This window comes from Gavialis gangeticus, unplaced genomic scaffold, assembly GCF_001723915.1.
Source record: "Gavialis gangeticus isolate Ggan-Ray unplaced genomic scaffold, GavGan_comp1, whole genome shotgun sequence".
Lineage (NCBI taxonomy): Eukaryota > Metazoa > Chordata > Crocodylia > Gavialidae > Gavialis > Gavialis gangeticus.
Window position 1 is genome coordinate 25,435,005 of NW_017729011.1, and position 12,635 is coordinate 25,447,639.

At 42.0% G+C, this 12,635-nt stretch overlaps 1 protein-coding gene across 2 annotated transcripts in view; it reads left to right on the forward strand.

Annotated features, from left to right (window-relative positions):
* The window catches only part of SCAI (suppressor of cancer cell invasion), an 84,347-nt gene that overhangs the window by 28,900 nt on the left and 42,812 nt on the right, over positions 1–12,635 (forward strand). Inside the window, exon 1 of one of the 2 annotated variants that reach the window (XM_019510900.1) lies at positions 11,529–11,591. The exons of the other annotated variant lie outside the window; for it this stretch is intronic. The gene's annotated coding sequence lies outside the window, so the exon portion shown is untranslated. Of the gene's footprint in view, positions 1–11,528; positions 11,592–12,635 lie in introns of those variants that run through there. 2 annotated transcript variants of the gene reach the window in all.

Here is a 12,635-nt window from a genome sequence, read left to right on the forward strand (position 1 = left end):
AAAGGATTAACCCCCCCCCCCCCCCCCAAATTTCTACCCTGCAGGTGTGTTGAGGATTAATGAGGTGAAATTGGCAAAGCACATGGCCAATAATGACTTGGTGATTATCCTTCTAGATATCTGGGTACATAGTCACTAATTCACAGGTACTCTGAGATCCCCTGGGATATCTGCAGATGTCATTGCTTTCACTGGGAGATCCAGTGTCTCTGTGCTAATCCCTATGGCCCCATTTTCCGTGGTAATGTGGCCGCCCCTAGATAGTTGTCTGTCTAAACCACTCCTCTACAGTCTTATTTATAAGATAACAATAGCAGAAGCTGTATTAATGTAGTAAGAGTGTATCTGTGGCTTTGCAGTATATGTTTGCAAGGTCTCTCCTCATGAGTATATCAAAGATCAGTGGTTACTTGAGGCTGCATTTTGAGTAGCAGGATGTTTAAAAACAAAACAAAACAAGACACCTGAATTCAAGGCTGTGAAGCACTGTGTATCTTTGGAAGTCTGAAACTCTTGAGATCAATGTTTGTACTTATGAAGACACCTGTCTTGAATCACAGGGCATGAGTTATGGGTTCTGGATTATGAAGGAGTCATTTTCTGAAAGATTCTTAATTTTTGTAATGCAGATTATCAATAAGGTTTTCTGAAGAGCAGGATTTTAAAACCTGAAAGCCTCAAGACTTGATGAATTTACTGCCTGCTAAGAAGGAAGCGTGTGTTTTCTACCATTTACATGGGGTGTCCCCACTTGATGCTGCCTACATCTGTTTTGATTCTCATTGTTGGGACACGCATGGAGCAGATGTGCAGTTAAGTTGTCAGAGGCTGGCAGTTCACACTTCCAGAAGTGCAAGATGAGAGTATTGCACCTGAGGACAGTGCTATGGAGAGCAGGACATTTTCAGCTGACCATTCAGAGACCTAGATAAAGCATTGCTAATAAGCACAGAAAACTCCTATCTTCTAAATATGAGTATGTTGAAACTGCCTGAGCTATGAAAGGGTGAAGGTAGGAGACTGATTTCCTGGCATGGCACGCTTTAGGAAAGACAGCCTTGTCCTGTATCCAGCCATTGCTTCCTTGCAGGCTGGAATTTGTCTGAGAGTGTTATCCGTGCTCACTCCAGTCTGTCACTTGAGTTATACAGGTCTAGGAAAGCTCTCCACTTCTCTCTATCCTTTTCACTCGCTAGAAACATTCCCACTCCCAACTTCCATCTGTGGAAACGCAATTTAATATTATAACAGCACGAACTTCTCTGTGTAGTGAGCTGTTCTCTCTTGAGCATTAGGTGTGAGGTAATGACCACTCTGTTCCAGCAGCTGGATTGCTGGCTGCTCTAGTTTTGGTTGGATAAATCTGGTTTAAAGATGGTACTACATTTAAGAAAGGGAAAAGATGTTTAGTCTGTTTGGCTTGGGCTGTTCTGGCTAGCCTGGTTTTCTCTGGTTGGCACATTCCCTGCCTTCGCACAGAGAGGCCTTGCATTGCAAGCTTGATTTGGAGCTCCCTGGCCACAAGAAGCATATAATGTTGACTTCAGCAGTTTCTACCCCTTCCAACGGAGACTGCAAAGCGTAGCCAAAATAGAGCAAACCACAGGGAAGTGGAACTGTGCGCCGTGCAAGTGACACACAACCTTTAAAAATATTGGCTGGCATTGTGAAACTGTCCTGCTCCTCCCTTCCCCATCCCAGACACTGCTTCCTCAAGCTGAGCTGTTTAGCGGGGTTTTGTCACCTCCTGGATGCCTGCAAAAACCCTTCTGCCCTGGGAGTTGCAGTGAGCAAACACGGTGAACTCAAGAAACTTGCAGTGCTGTGTGTTTGAGGCCTGGCATGTGCAGTGCACTGCTTGACGAGCTGGATTTTTTTCTACCTCATAGAGCCTGAGGAGTTAACAGAGATTTGAAAGAATCGTAAGTCTTCACTAGCTGACTGGTTTTCTCAGTGTGTTTACGGCAATGTTTCAGTAGGTCTCTTTCTCCTCCTCCTCCCCACCCTGTCTGGTTTCTGTATCATCCGTGTTATAACTGGAGGAACAGAACATTTAAAAAAGAAATTTCTTTGCCTTCTCTTGACGCCCCCTTTCATTCTTGTGGTTCATCCTTTTTTTTTCTACCCTCCCCCCACCTTTGTGCATAAAAGAACCTCTATCTGTTTTGTGTCGCAAATATTTCTGATGTGGCTGGTATCTCAAAGCCAAGAGGTGCCCACGGGCACAGCAGCCACCGAGATCTGAAGGGTTACCAATGGCATTGAGAAACAAGGGCTGTGTGGCTGCCTGGTATAGCACATTTTGCTCTTGCCACCCTGAAATCCATGAGGGAAGGACCTTGCTTTTTAGTTCTGCTTCTCCCTTTGTTGGGTCCACTCACTGTTTCTAATGATAGTCCTTCCTCCAGCCTGGCTGTGGTACTGTAGCTCACTGCCTTGGTAGCGGGAGTCATTCCTCCCTCCTGAGCATCTCGTGATAGTAGCTCTGTCTCTGCACAGTACCAAACGCTGCTGCCGTCTATGAATGGGAAGACAAAGCCAACGCAGACTGTAGTAGGTGGCTCTGACATTTCCACTTGGATTAACTCTCACTTTTTCCCCCCACCTGCTTTTCTTCTCTCTCCTTTCCTTTCTTTACTGTGTTCTCAGGCTTTATGCTATAGCTGAGTGAAAGCAGGGCTACGACTGCAGCAACAGCAGCAGCACCCATTTTGTGTCTATATGAACTCAACCTGAATTAGGGATCTGTGGAAGAATTCTCTTTTGGCAACTCTTCCAGAAATATCATGCAGATGGAACTTGTCAAGCTTGTCACAACCCTACTTTGCCTTAATTCTTCTCTCATTTGTTGCTTTCTTGGCTTTAAATCTCCATTTGTTTCCCTGTTTTGTATCTTTCTGTTCATTTGTAGAACTGAAGTGCTGCCTGCTTGTCCCTCATCCAAAACTCATTTTTGCAGGTTTTCTGTAGGATTTTCCCTGCACTCTGTATTAACTATAATCATCATCTTGTTGCTTCCTAGTGCAATACACCAGGCAAAAACTTGTTGCTAATCATCCTAGGCATGAGCATCAAACCAGGTCTCTCCCAATGCCAGGTGCCATGATGTTAGATCATCTTCATTCCACTCCAGAACTGGCCACATTCAGAAGTGAATGAAGTGAGCTACCTAGTCACATAACTTAAAGTGCTGTTGGGTCATTGGGAGGTGAAAGATTGCACATTAGATTAAATGATTTTCAACTTGGGTCACGTGGGCAAAGGAAAAATGAAGCTCTTGTCAATCACTGAGAGATTAGTGGAACACTTTATACATTAAAAGCTTTTCACAAACATCAAGTGCTAAATGTCAGGTCTGTTTCAGTAAGATTAAACATGGGATTTTAATACTTACCTTCTGAAAAGGGCATGCATAGAAAGAGAGCAGTTGCCTAGTTCAGTACGTTATGAACATTACCTAAAAACTATAAGTGTGTTGCAGTACATTGGATCTAATAAACCCTAACTGTCTGGTAACTTTGGTTATCATCATCTTTTTAATTGAGAATCCATGTGCTTGATTCAGGGTCCAGTAATGGGGGAAGGGGAGAGTGTACTGTCTTGTTACTCCATTTGGAGTTACAAATGCTCCATTAAAGTCTCAAAACACCCAGTTGCTCAAGATGAATAGAAACTTGACTTTTTCTCTCATATGTCTGTATTGGGAATACACAAAGGTTACTTTTGTGCTATTAGAGCTTCCACTAATATTAAATTGGGAACATGCACTGAATGGTTGGGGCCCTTTTGAATCTGTGTATAAGGGATCTTGCTACTTAAATAGCCCCTCAGCTTGTGAATGGGTAATACCTTCTGTATTTGAGGTTCCCAAAGTAGTCCAAACTCTTTTTAGTATTTGGAGTAAACTACAAACTTCCATGCCTTGTTAGATATGCTCACAGGCCATGAATCTGACAAATTGCTCATTCAAAATGTGACCTGCTGCAAGCTTCATCTTGCCATGGGAATGTGTATTCTGAGTTAGACTTTGCTTCTGGCAGCTGTGTCAAGGGCAGCTACTTCACCTCTTTTTTTCTTTTTCTTTTTCTTTTTCTTTTTTTTTTCTCCTCCCAAATTAGAACTTGAACAGAGCACGTTACACAGATCGTTCTTGTCTTGTTGCAGATCCTTGTCCTAATTAAACAAATATCCTGGATAAGAGCACTCATTTGTGTTTGTTTCATCTTAATTCTGTGTCCTCCAGCTTTTCCTTTGGAAGTAGAGTTAGGTGTCTTATTGTTTACACGAGGAAGACAAATGGCCTTCTTCCTTCTCTGTAAGAAACTCTCAAGCTGTTAAACTGGGTGAAAAGGTAAAACTGAATAAAGGGCAGTGCTTCTTCCCTTCGGTCATCTGAGCTGTGTGTCTTATTGTTTGCTACAATACAGACTGACTGCCTGGCTAACTGGATAGTAAGACTGTGGATTCCTTTTGAGTTATTAATGGAGGACCTCTGATAATTAGGAAGAATTCAAGGCTCTACCAGGTTGCCTAGCCTGTTGGTTTCTTCAGGCAGGTTTTGCTCCCAGAGGACCTTCTCAGCCTGTCCCCCCACAAATAAAACAGTCTTTAAGTACCAAGCAAGCCAACCAAACCCTTCTGCTCCATCCCAGGCACTAGGAGAGGACAGCCTTGGCACTAACCCCTCCATGTAACCCAGATCTGTAACAAACTCCCCCCAGAGGTGGTGCAAGCACCTGCTCTGGGCTCCTTCAAAAAACAGCGGGATTTATTTCTTGCTGGGGTCACTTGATCCCAGCTGACTTCCCACCTATGGTGGGGCAGCTGGACCTGATGATCTCATGAGGTCCCTTCCAGCCCCTAATGTCTATGAAATATATGAAGCTAGTCAGCTCTCAGCCTGCTTCCTTTTTCCAGCTGTTCCCTCAGTTTGTCTCCTCTCAGCTCTTCTCTGGGGGGGTTTAAGCTCCCATTGGGATGCTCCCCTGTTACCAGTAGGCTCCCCAGCTGGGTACCCTTAACAGGGTTGCTACCCCTTAAAGGAGAGACCACCTTGTTACATTGATTCTGTTAAAACTTGACGTGAGTCTTGTTTCTGAGGTATCCCATAGAAAGTATGTGAGTAGGGGCTGCCTGGCCGAGTCTGTAATCTAATTAACATCTAGAGGTTCCAAGACCATTTTCACACCAGCTGTTGGGTTCTGCTCTTTCTGACAATCATTTGGCTTTTCAGGAGTTTTAAAATATTTTACAGCACCTTGTAGGAGATCAGTTGCCAAGCACAGACTTGGGAAAAGTTTGAAAGGCTGTAAATGAAAACTCAAAATAGTTTGTTTTAAAGAGGTGAGGAAGACCTGCTGCATTCAATTTCCCAGGCAGGTTTTCTGTTGATCTCTCAGGAACTGAATATGTTCCATCTCCGGTGGATTCTTCATTTTTTGCATACCACACATGTCTCTAGCTGTGTTTGTGTGCACGTGTATGGCAAGCAATATCTGTGCGCAAGGAGCATCCTGAAAGTATTCCAAAGCATGGTTAAAACTAAGCTGTGCTTCTTGGAGGGTGTGTTAGCTATGGTAGTTGCCAAAAAAAAAAATCCAAAAAAGCTGTCATCTTTCATTATGGACCATACTCCAGAATAACATGATAATGTTTTTGATTCTTATTGTCTAATGAGGGAGTGTAGCACCTTGCAAGAAACAGGCATTAACAGAGTACAGGTACAGGAGCAGAGGTGCTCCAGGAAAAGGATCAGGAGAATTGCAGAGCTCTAACTCGGAGTGCAGTACAAACTAAAAGAGAAATCTGTTATGCTAGCTCCCCGCAGGAAAGGGAATGGGTTACCACCACTTTAAAATGCTTGTCTTGCAAGTAGAGCTTAACCTTGTTATAGGAGTCCTTAAAAGGATGTGGCTATTGACTGGCTTTTCTATTAATCAGCACAACCTGTAATTGATATATTGGTGATTGAATAGATTGAGAATGCTTGGATTTATCATATCGTCAAGGCATTAAGGTCTTGGGTAAAATCCAAGATCTCCAGAAAGGTCTAAAGAAAATTACTCTAGATTGATACTATGCAGTAGTTCCATTTCTTCAAGTCCTAAGTTTATATGTGAGATCTTGTTTTAGGTGGGCAACAGGAAGGATATACAAGAAGAGTCGCGTTTTACATATCTGTGACCTAGAAACAACAAACTCCAAATCCAGTCCTTTAACATCCAGTGCAGGCAGCAGCATCTCCCTGGCATTCTACGAGGTAGGGCTACTGCTAGTGATCTGGGGGGAGAGTTTTGAAAATGAATTGGGAACACATGATATTCAGAGCCATAGCAGGACTTGAGCGATTCCATAGCATGCAGCAGACATTCATTAAAAACTGGTTGAAGGTAGGTCTGGCAGCAAATGTGAGATGTTTCCACAGTTTGAAGGGGAGCAGCTGATCTGTTAAGCGTAGGCTCTTATCTGCTAAGCAAGTAGAAGTCAAAATTTGGCATAATTTGACATGTATGCTAAAGAGAGATGGACTTTGTACATTTTAGACACTGCCTCACTACTCTCTTGGTGAAAGTTGTACTCTTGTTCTGTTCATAATTCACAGTAGGCAAGTGATTCATTATTATGAATTGTGAAATAGTGGTTCACATTTCCTAACATCTGAGCTAAGGTATTTAACCATCAATATCATGGAAGAAATGTAATTTTGTTTTATGCGGTCTGTCTTGGGCTATAACTTTAGAGAGCTTTCTCACATCCCAATCCTGAATGGGGCTGTACAATTATTTCTTTATTTTCCCCTTTTAAATATGTTTATCCTCTTCCTTCTCCCCTATTACTACAACATCGTGCATGTAGTATAAAGGGGACACGTACTGGTACGTGACCAATATACTTAAATACTGCAAGGGGTCCCTTTCATGAAGCATGAGCTTACTCATTAAAACTTAAACTTTCTGTGCAAGTATAATCTAAAAAAAGGTCTACGAGGACTTACTTTCCCACTCAAGTGTTTATTTTACTAGAAAAAGGTATCTCTTGTGAAAAATGAAAATCAGGTTTCTGCTTTAGAGTATATGCTTGCTGTGTTTCCTCACCTGGTGTCCATGAAATTCAGTGGCAACGCAGTGTGTTGACAGAGGACAGCATTGTAAGAGTGGGGAAGTAGATACCCCTGGGATCTTTTACGTCACTGAAATGGCTAGGTTATAAATTTGTACATGGGGTGAATGTATCCCAGGCGTGCTGCTCTTGCTTCTGTGCTTGACGACTGGGATGGGGGAAGGCCTTGCTGGCAATTGGTGTTCAGGGAGCCATTGCAGCAGAGGATCAGTCCAGCAGAAGAATTAAAAGGGAACAGGCTGCACAGTCATGTTGGGGAGGCAGTGCTGGACTGGACATTAAGGAGCTCTGGTGGGTGAACTTTTTCTGAGACTGTGAATTTCATACCAAACCTCACTGGCTGTTAGAAAAAACAGAAAGGGTTAGCTTTTGTTGTAATGAACACAGAGTATGTTGTCTCAAAAACTGACCGAGAAAGAGTTTGTCTTGCCTTGTTCACTTGAACTCTTGTTTGCGTTAGTGCTAACTTGGGGGGCAAAGAAATAGAAACAGATGAAATCCTCCAAACAAAAGACCCTGTTTCCATGCAAATACACCTAGCAATTAAAATTAAACAGGTGCTGAAAGATACTTCAAGCCTGTTTCCCACAAGATGCAAGAGGCTCTTCAAAGCTGTTTAGAATGGCCCTTTGATGTCTTTGTAAGACTCCTGAGATGTTTTCTGTTTTGTGTGTGTGGGATCCTGATCTCTCCCTCCCAGTGCATTATTCTGAATGATCTGGTTTCAGCTTTGGAAGTGTTCCCAGTTCTGGATGGTGAAAATAAACCTGGATATTTCCAGTTCTTCGTTTTATTTGACCTTTTGTGCTTAATTGTTTCTGGATTTTGATGGACTTGTGACTCCTGGTAAAAAAGAAGCCATCTTTGTGAAGACTAGAAATAACAGTAGATATTTTCTAAGCATTTGCTTTCTCATCTGAAGAGAGAGGCTTTTGGATCACCAAAGTAGAGGTTATCATTTGAGAAATTAACCCAGACATTGGAATGCAGTAAGACACATTTTTATGACTTCATTTAATCTGTATTGGACTTCAGATTAAGTTTAACTGTTTCACCAAATTAATCCAAAAGGGAATGGGGTTTACATTTAACATGGAGCATATTAGTATAATGCTTTTTCACAAAGAGTTTTACATTTTAAAAACAGTAATGAGCGTGGCCTCAACTCATCTGTAAGTTTGGAAAGTACTGGGGTTTTTTATAAATGATGATGAAATAAGGCAGAGTAGCATGTAGGGTGGTCATCATACAGGACAGTCCAGTTGATGGCCACCCTAGTTACATGTGAAGTCTGTGGAATTGCCAGGTATCAAACCCAAGTATTTTGATTCCTTAGGTCTCCAGTCTTCATTAAATGTCTACATTCAAAAGACATTTTGTAAAGTTCGCTCATGTTTGTCTTTTCACCATATAGATTGTATGCGTTATATGGGTAACAAGTAGAACATGCACTGAATTCTTGGGTGTACATTCTTCTCCCTACTACTGGGTTGAAATGAGATTTCCATCTTGAGTGGATTTCCATTTAATAAAGTCCCAAAGACACATTTTAAAAATAATGCAGTGCAGTAAGCTGTTCATGTGCTGTAACTTAAACCCCTTGGAGTGACTGAAACATTCCATAATCTTCTTTAAAAACAAAAAAAGCCTTGCTTAACTAAAAGCTTGACTTTTTGACTGGTTTTCTGCTTGTTGAGCAAACCATTGAAATAAGGAGTTGGTGTTGCAGGATCAGATGTTTATAAGTAACATTTGACTGGTGTATATGTTAATTGGAGTAACAGTAGTAACCAAGCATGAATTTGAGTGTAGTGAGATTAAGGTTGCAGCCGTGGAACTTCTCTGCTGGTAAAGCAAAGGTTTTGCCATTTCCTCTGCATTTATTATAAAATACAATCATTGTTTAAATTTATTCAACTCCTACAGACTCCGTTTGCTTCTGATGTTCATTTTCATCTAAATGATCACTTTTTAATTTAAAAAAATATGAATTGCACCTTGTAGTTGTTAGATGGCTTAGCAGGAAGCAAAAACTGTGGCAATGAGGGTAATCATTAAAAGATGGAAAAATTAAACTCCAGACAACCAAATGTAGGTCCCTCTCTTTGATTGCTATAGGCTCTTGGACTCTTGAGCATTTTGATTTATTTACCTGTTCTTGGTGAGCTCAGTGGCAGTCATTTATCATTACTCCCTGAATCCGATGAGTCATCAATTCCCTTGCCCCCAACAATAAATCAACTCTTGTTATGACATCCAAGCGCTCTGTTATCGTCTGGGAACTTTTTTGAGTCTGCTTGGAGCATCCAGATAACCCAACCCCAACAACCAGCCATGTGCTGGTATGTTGAGTGTAGCCTGAGGAAATGCATCAGGATGTATTATTTTGCATTTAGTATGACAGAACATGGCTTTTGTTAGGGGCAACTGTAATGTCATGTTGAAGTACAAAGTGCAGTTTAATATTTTGAAGGTAAGTGAAGAGAAGCTTTTAAAATATGGATTTTTGGGGTGAATTAACTTGTCTGAAAGCTCTCCACCTTTGAATTGTAAATTCTGCAGTAGGGAATCTAGGAAAAAATGGGAGTCTTGTAATAATCTAAAAAAAGAGAATACTTTTTATATGTCATTTTGGTGTTATATCAGACCCTTAAAAGACCAGGTTTTTTTCAGTATTTGTCCTTGCATGTCACTGTGAATGTAACCGTTTTCAACTTTCTTAATCAGGTGCTAGTTTCACCTGTGTGCCAGTCTCATTATTGCCAATTAACTTTGCTTTAAATTGGCTTTCTTTCTTGGTATTAGATCCTTCCTGACTTGTGTGAGCTTTTATTCCCCACTCAAGTAACCAAGATTGAACTGTAGCTCTCCTGCCTACCCCAGGAAATTAATCTATCATTGACCAGTCTTTAACACGCTTTGTGTTGAAAATGGTTTTCATTTGTCTGTATTAGCAGCTGAACTTTTCTTGATGCCAACTCAGATGAACTCCTTGAAAACTATTAGCAGTAGGTCATTCCTAATGTTAAGAGCCTTTTTCAAACATTTTAAGGCAGCTTAGAAAAGAGGTTGAATTTCATAATTGTTGCTGATATGCAGGTTGAGATTTGCCTCTTGCAAGCTGTTTTCTGCATGCAGCACAGGTATTTGTACAAAGTACAGTGAATGCAGTGCCGTGCAGAGGGGCCCAAGGCCAGCTTTGAACAAGAGACTTGGGTACCAGCAACAGCCCAGCAGCAGAGCTCAGTGCTAATCAGTTGTTTCAGGTGATGAACCCAGGCCAAATGCTGTACATACCCAGTTACACTGCTGCAAATACTCAAGCTGCTTGGCTTACAGCGCTCCTCGGGTATTTCTGCATGGCACTGCGTTGTGCCCTGGTGACGTAGGGCTCTGCAATTGTGTCTGTGTAGGATTTCAGCTTGCGCTGTAAAAGTTCTGTATTTATTTATGGTGATTTCAAAAGAACACCTGGGCCTGGAATTTGCTAGCAGTGAAACTGAGCTGCTTAAGTGCTGGAAGAAATTAGCCAGTGATACTGGGCACAAAGTAATTTCTTCTGGGGTCGGTATGTGGTTAAGGAAAGCAGTGTTCAACAGCCCTGTCTGCTCTGGCCTATACAGCATTTGCTGTTCGGGATGTTTTGGTGAGGAATTGTTTTTAAAGTTTTGTGTGCTGTGGAGAATAGAGCATGGGGCTCACAGCGTTGAGGCTTTGAAATATTAAACTAGCTCCACTAGGCATATGTGGGATGGCTGTAGGTGGACCTCATTGAGCCAGTGGAGGATACCTGACCCCGTATGCTAGAATGGAGGGCCTTACCAAGGAAAGAAACGCTTGGAAACAGTAGTGTTTACAAACCCCATACTTTAGAGCAGTTGCTGTTCGATCTTCCCATTCTTGAAGTTTTCTTCCTCTGCTGTTACACCACTTAATTTCCAGTAGGCTCTGATCTCAAATTCTTTTGCATTTTCAACTGGAATACTGTTTCAACTGGTCCTTCTGTTTGAATTATGGTGCTCTATTGCAAGGGACAGATTTGTCCCCAGGAGAGGAAAATGCTGTCCATGTGGGGAATTCCTCATTAGATATGGTTTGTGGATTAGCTCTAACAGAAGGGACCCACTTAGAGAGCGGGGGAAAGCAGTTTGTTAGCTCAACAGGCTGCTGCTTGTTGAGTGCCTGGTACCAGAGCACTCGGTGTCTTGTGCCATGGTCACTTGCCTTATTTTCTGAGTGTTCACTTCTTACTAGGATTCTTATTTTTAAAACCACCCAAGAGCAGCCAGCAAATTATCTACAAATGAAGTGATAATTCTCAAGAAAAGGAGAAGGAAGTTGGAGGGAACAGAAAAAAGTCAGTGGATCCCCTTTGAGGGTGAAGGAGTGGCTTTGAGAAGGGACAGGCTCTTTGTCAAGTTGCATTAGCAGATTCTCCTGCCTGAGCTGAAGTCTTGCTTGTGCAAGCAAGGGTATGGATGATGGTCAGACATCGTTTTCTCTTATTCAGGGTCTCTTTTTCTTTTTTACCAATATCTGGTTTTGTAAATGCTAGGGTGCTGAAAGGGAAGCAACAGGTAGTGTGGGGAAGTGGGAGTGAGGTGCTAAGCACCACATGGAGCAAAAGGGTGCAAAACTGGTAGGGAGAGGAGGTTGTTATATTTGACAAAAAGGGCTGTGCAGACCTCGCTTTCTACCAGGCAAGTTTGCAGATGGAAATTTTTCCTTTGGCTTCCTCCAGTTTTGCTGAAGTGTCACACACTGTTAGTCTAAAAAAAGAAACACCCAGAAGCTCACAGTAATATTTATTTGGTAAAAGCTTCAAATGTGTTGCGTTTCCCCCTCCTTAAAATGTGCCGCAGCGTTGTGTCAAGTCTTGGTTTCATTCAGCGAGTTATTTGGTTATTGGATATAAGATTTATTATGACGTAAATGGAGGTCAGTTAGACCCAAACTAGGATACATATGCCAAATGGCAGGCTTGAGCTAAGAGCAAAGTAGACCCCAGCCTGTTCCCCAGGTTGGTGGGGAAGGATATGTTAGATCAGCTAAGCTCTTTTTTTTAATCCTATTTACACTGTGTAATTTAGACTGCATGTTAGCCTTGTAAAACTGGATTGTCGGCAGACCTGAGGAATTCTGTACAGAGCTGCCCAGTGTGCTGCTGCTGTGCTTGCAGGCTTGTGAAAGGGTTTTGCATGAAAAGAGTGTACTAAAGAGCAGCCCTCCCACATTTCCCTCTGGATAAAAAAGGATTGGGCTGAAGACTCTTTTCAACACAGATTAGGACTGAACCTGCTCTGGAGAGAGACACGTCCAGGGATGGGAGAGAAGCTTGGTTTCCACATCATTTAGTTACCCAACCTCTGTGCTGGGACTGCCAGCAAAGAGTGGGGTAGCTAACTGTTCAAATCTAAAAATGTATTACTACAAAGTTTCTCCAGGTGCATCAAAAACAGTGACTGAGCTTGCGTAAACCACCAAATAGACAAGCTGATTTGGCTATTAATGTCTAC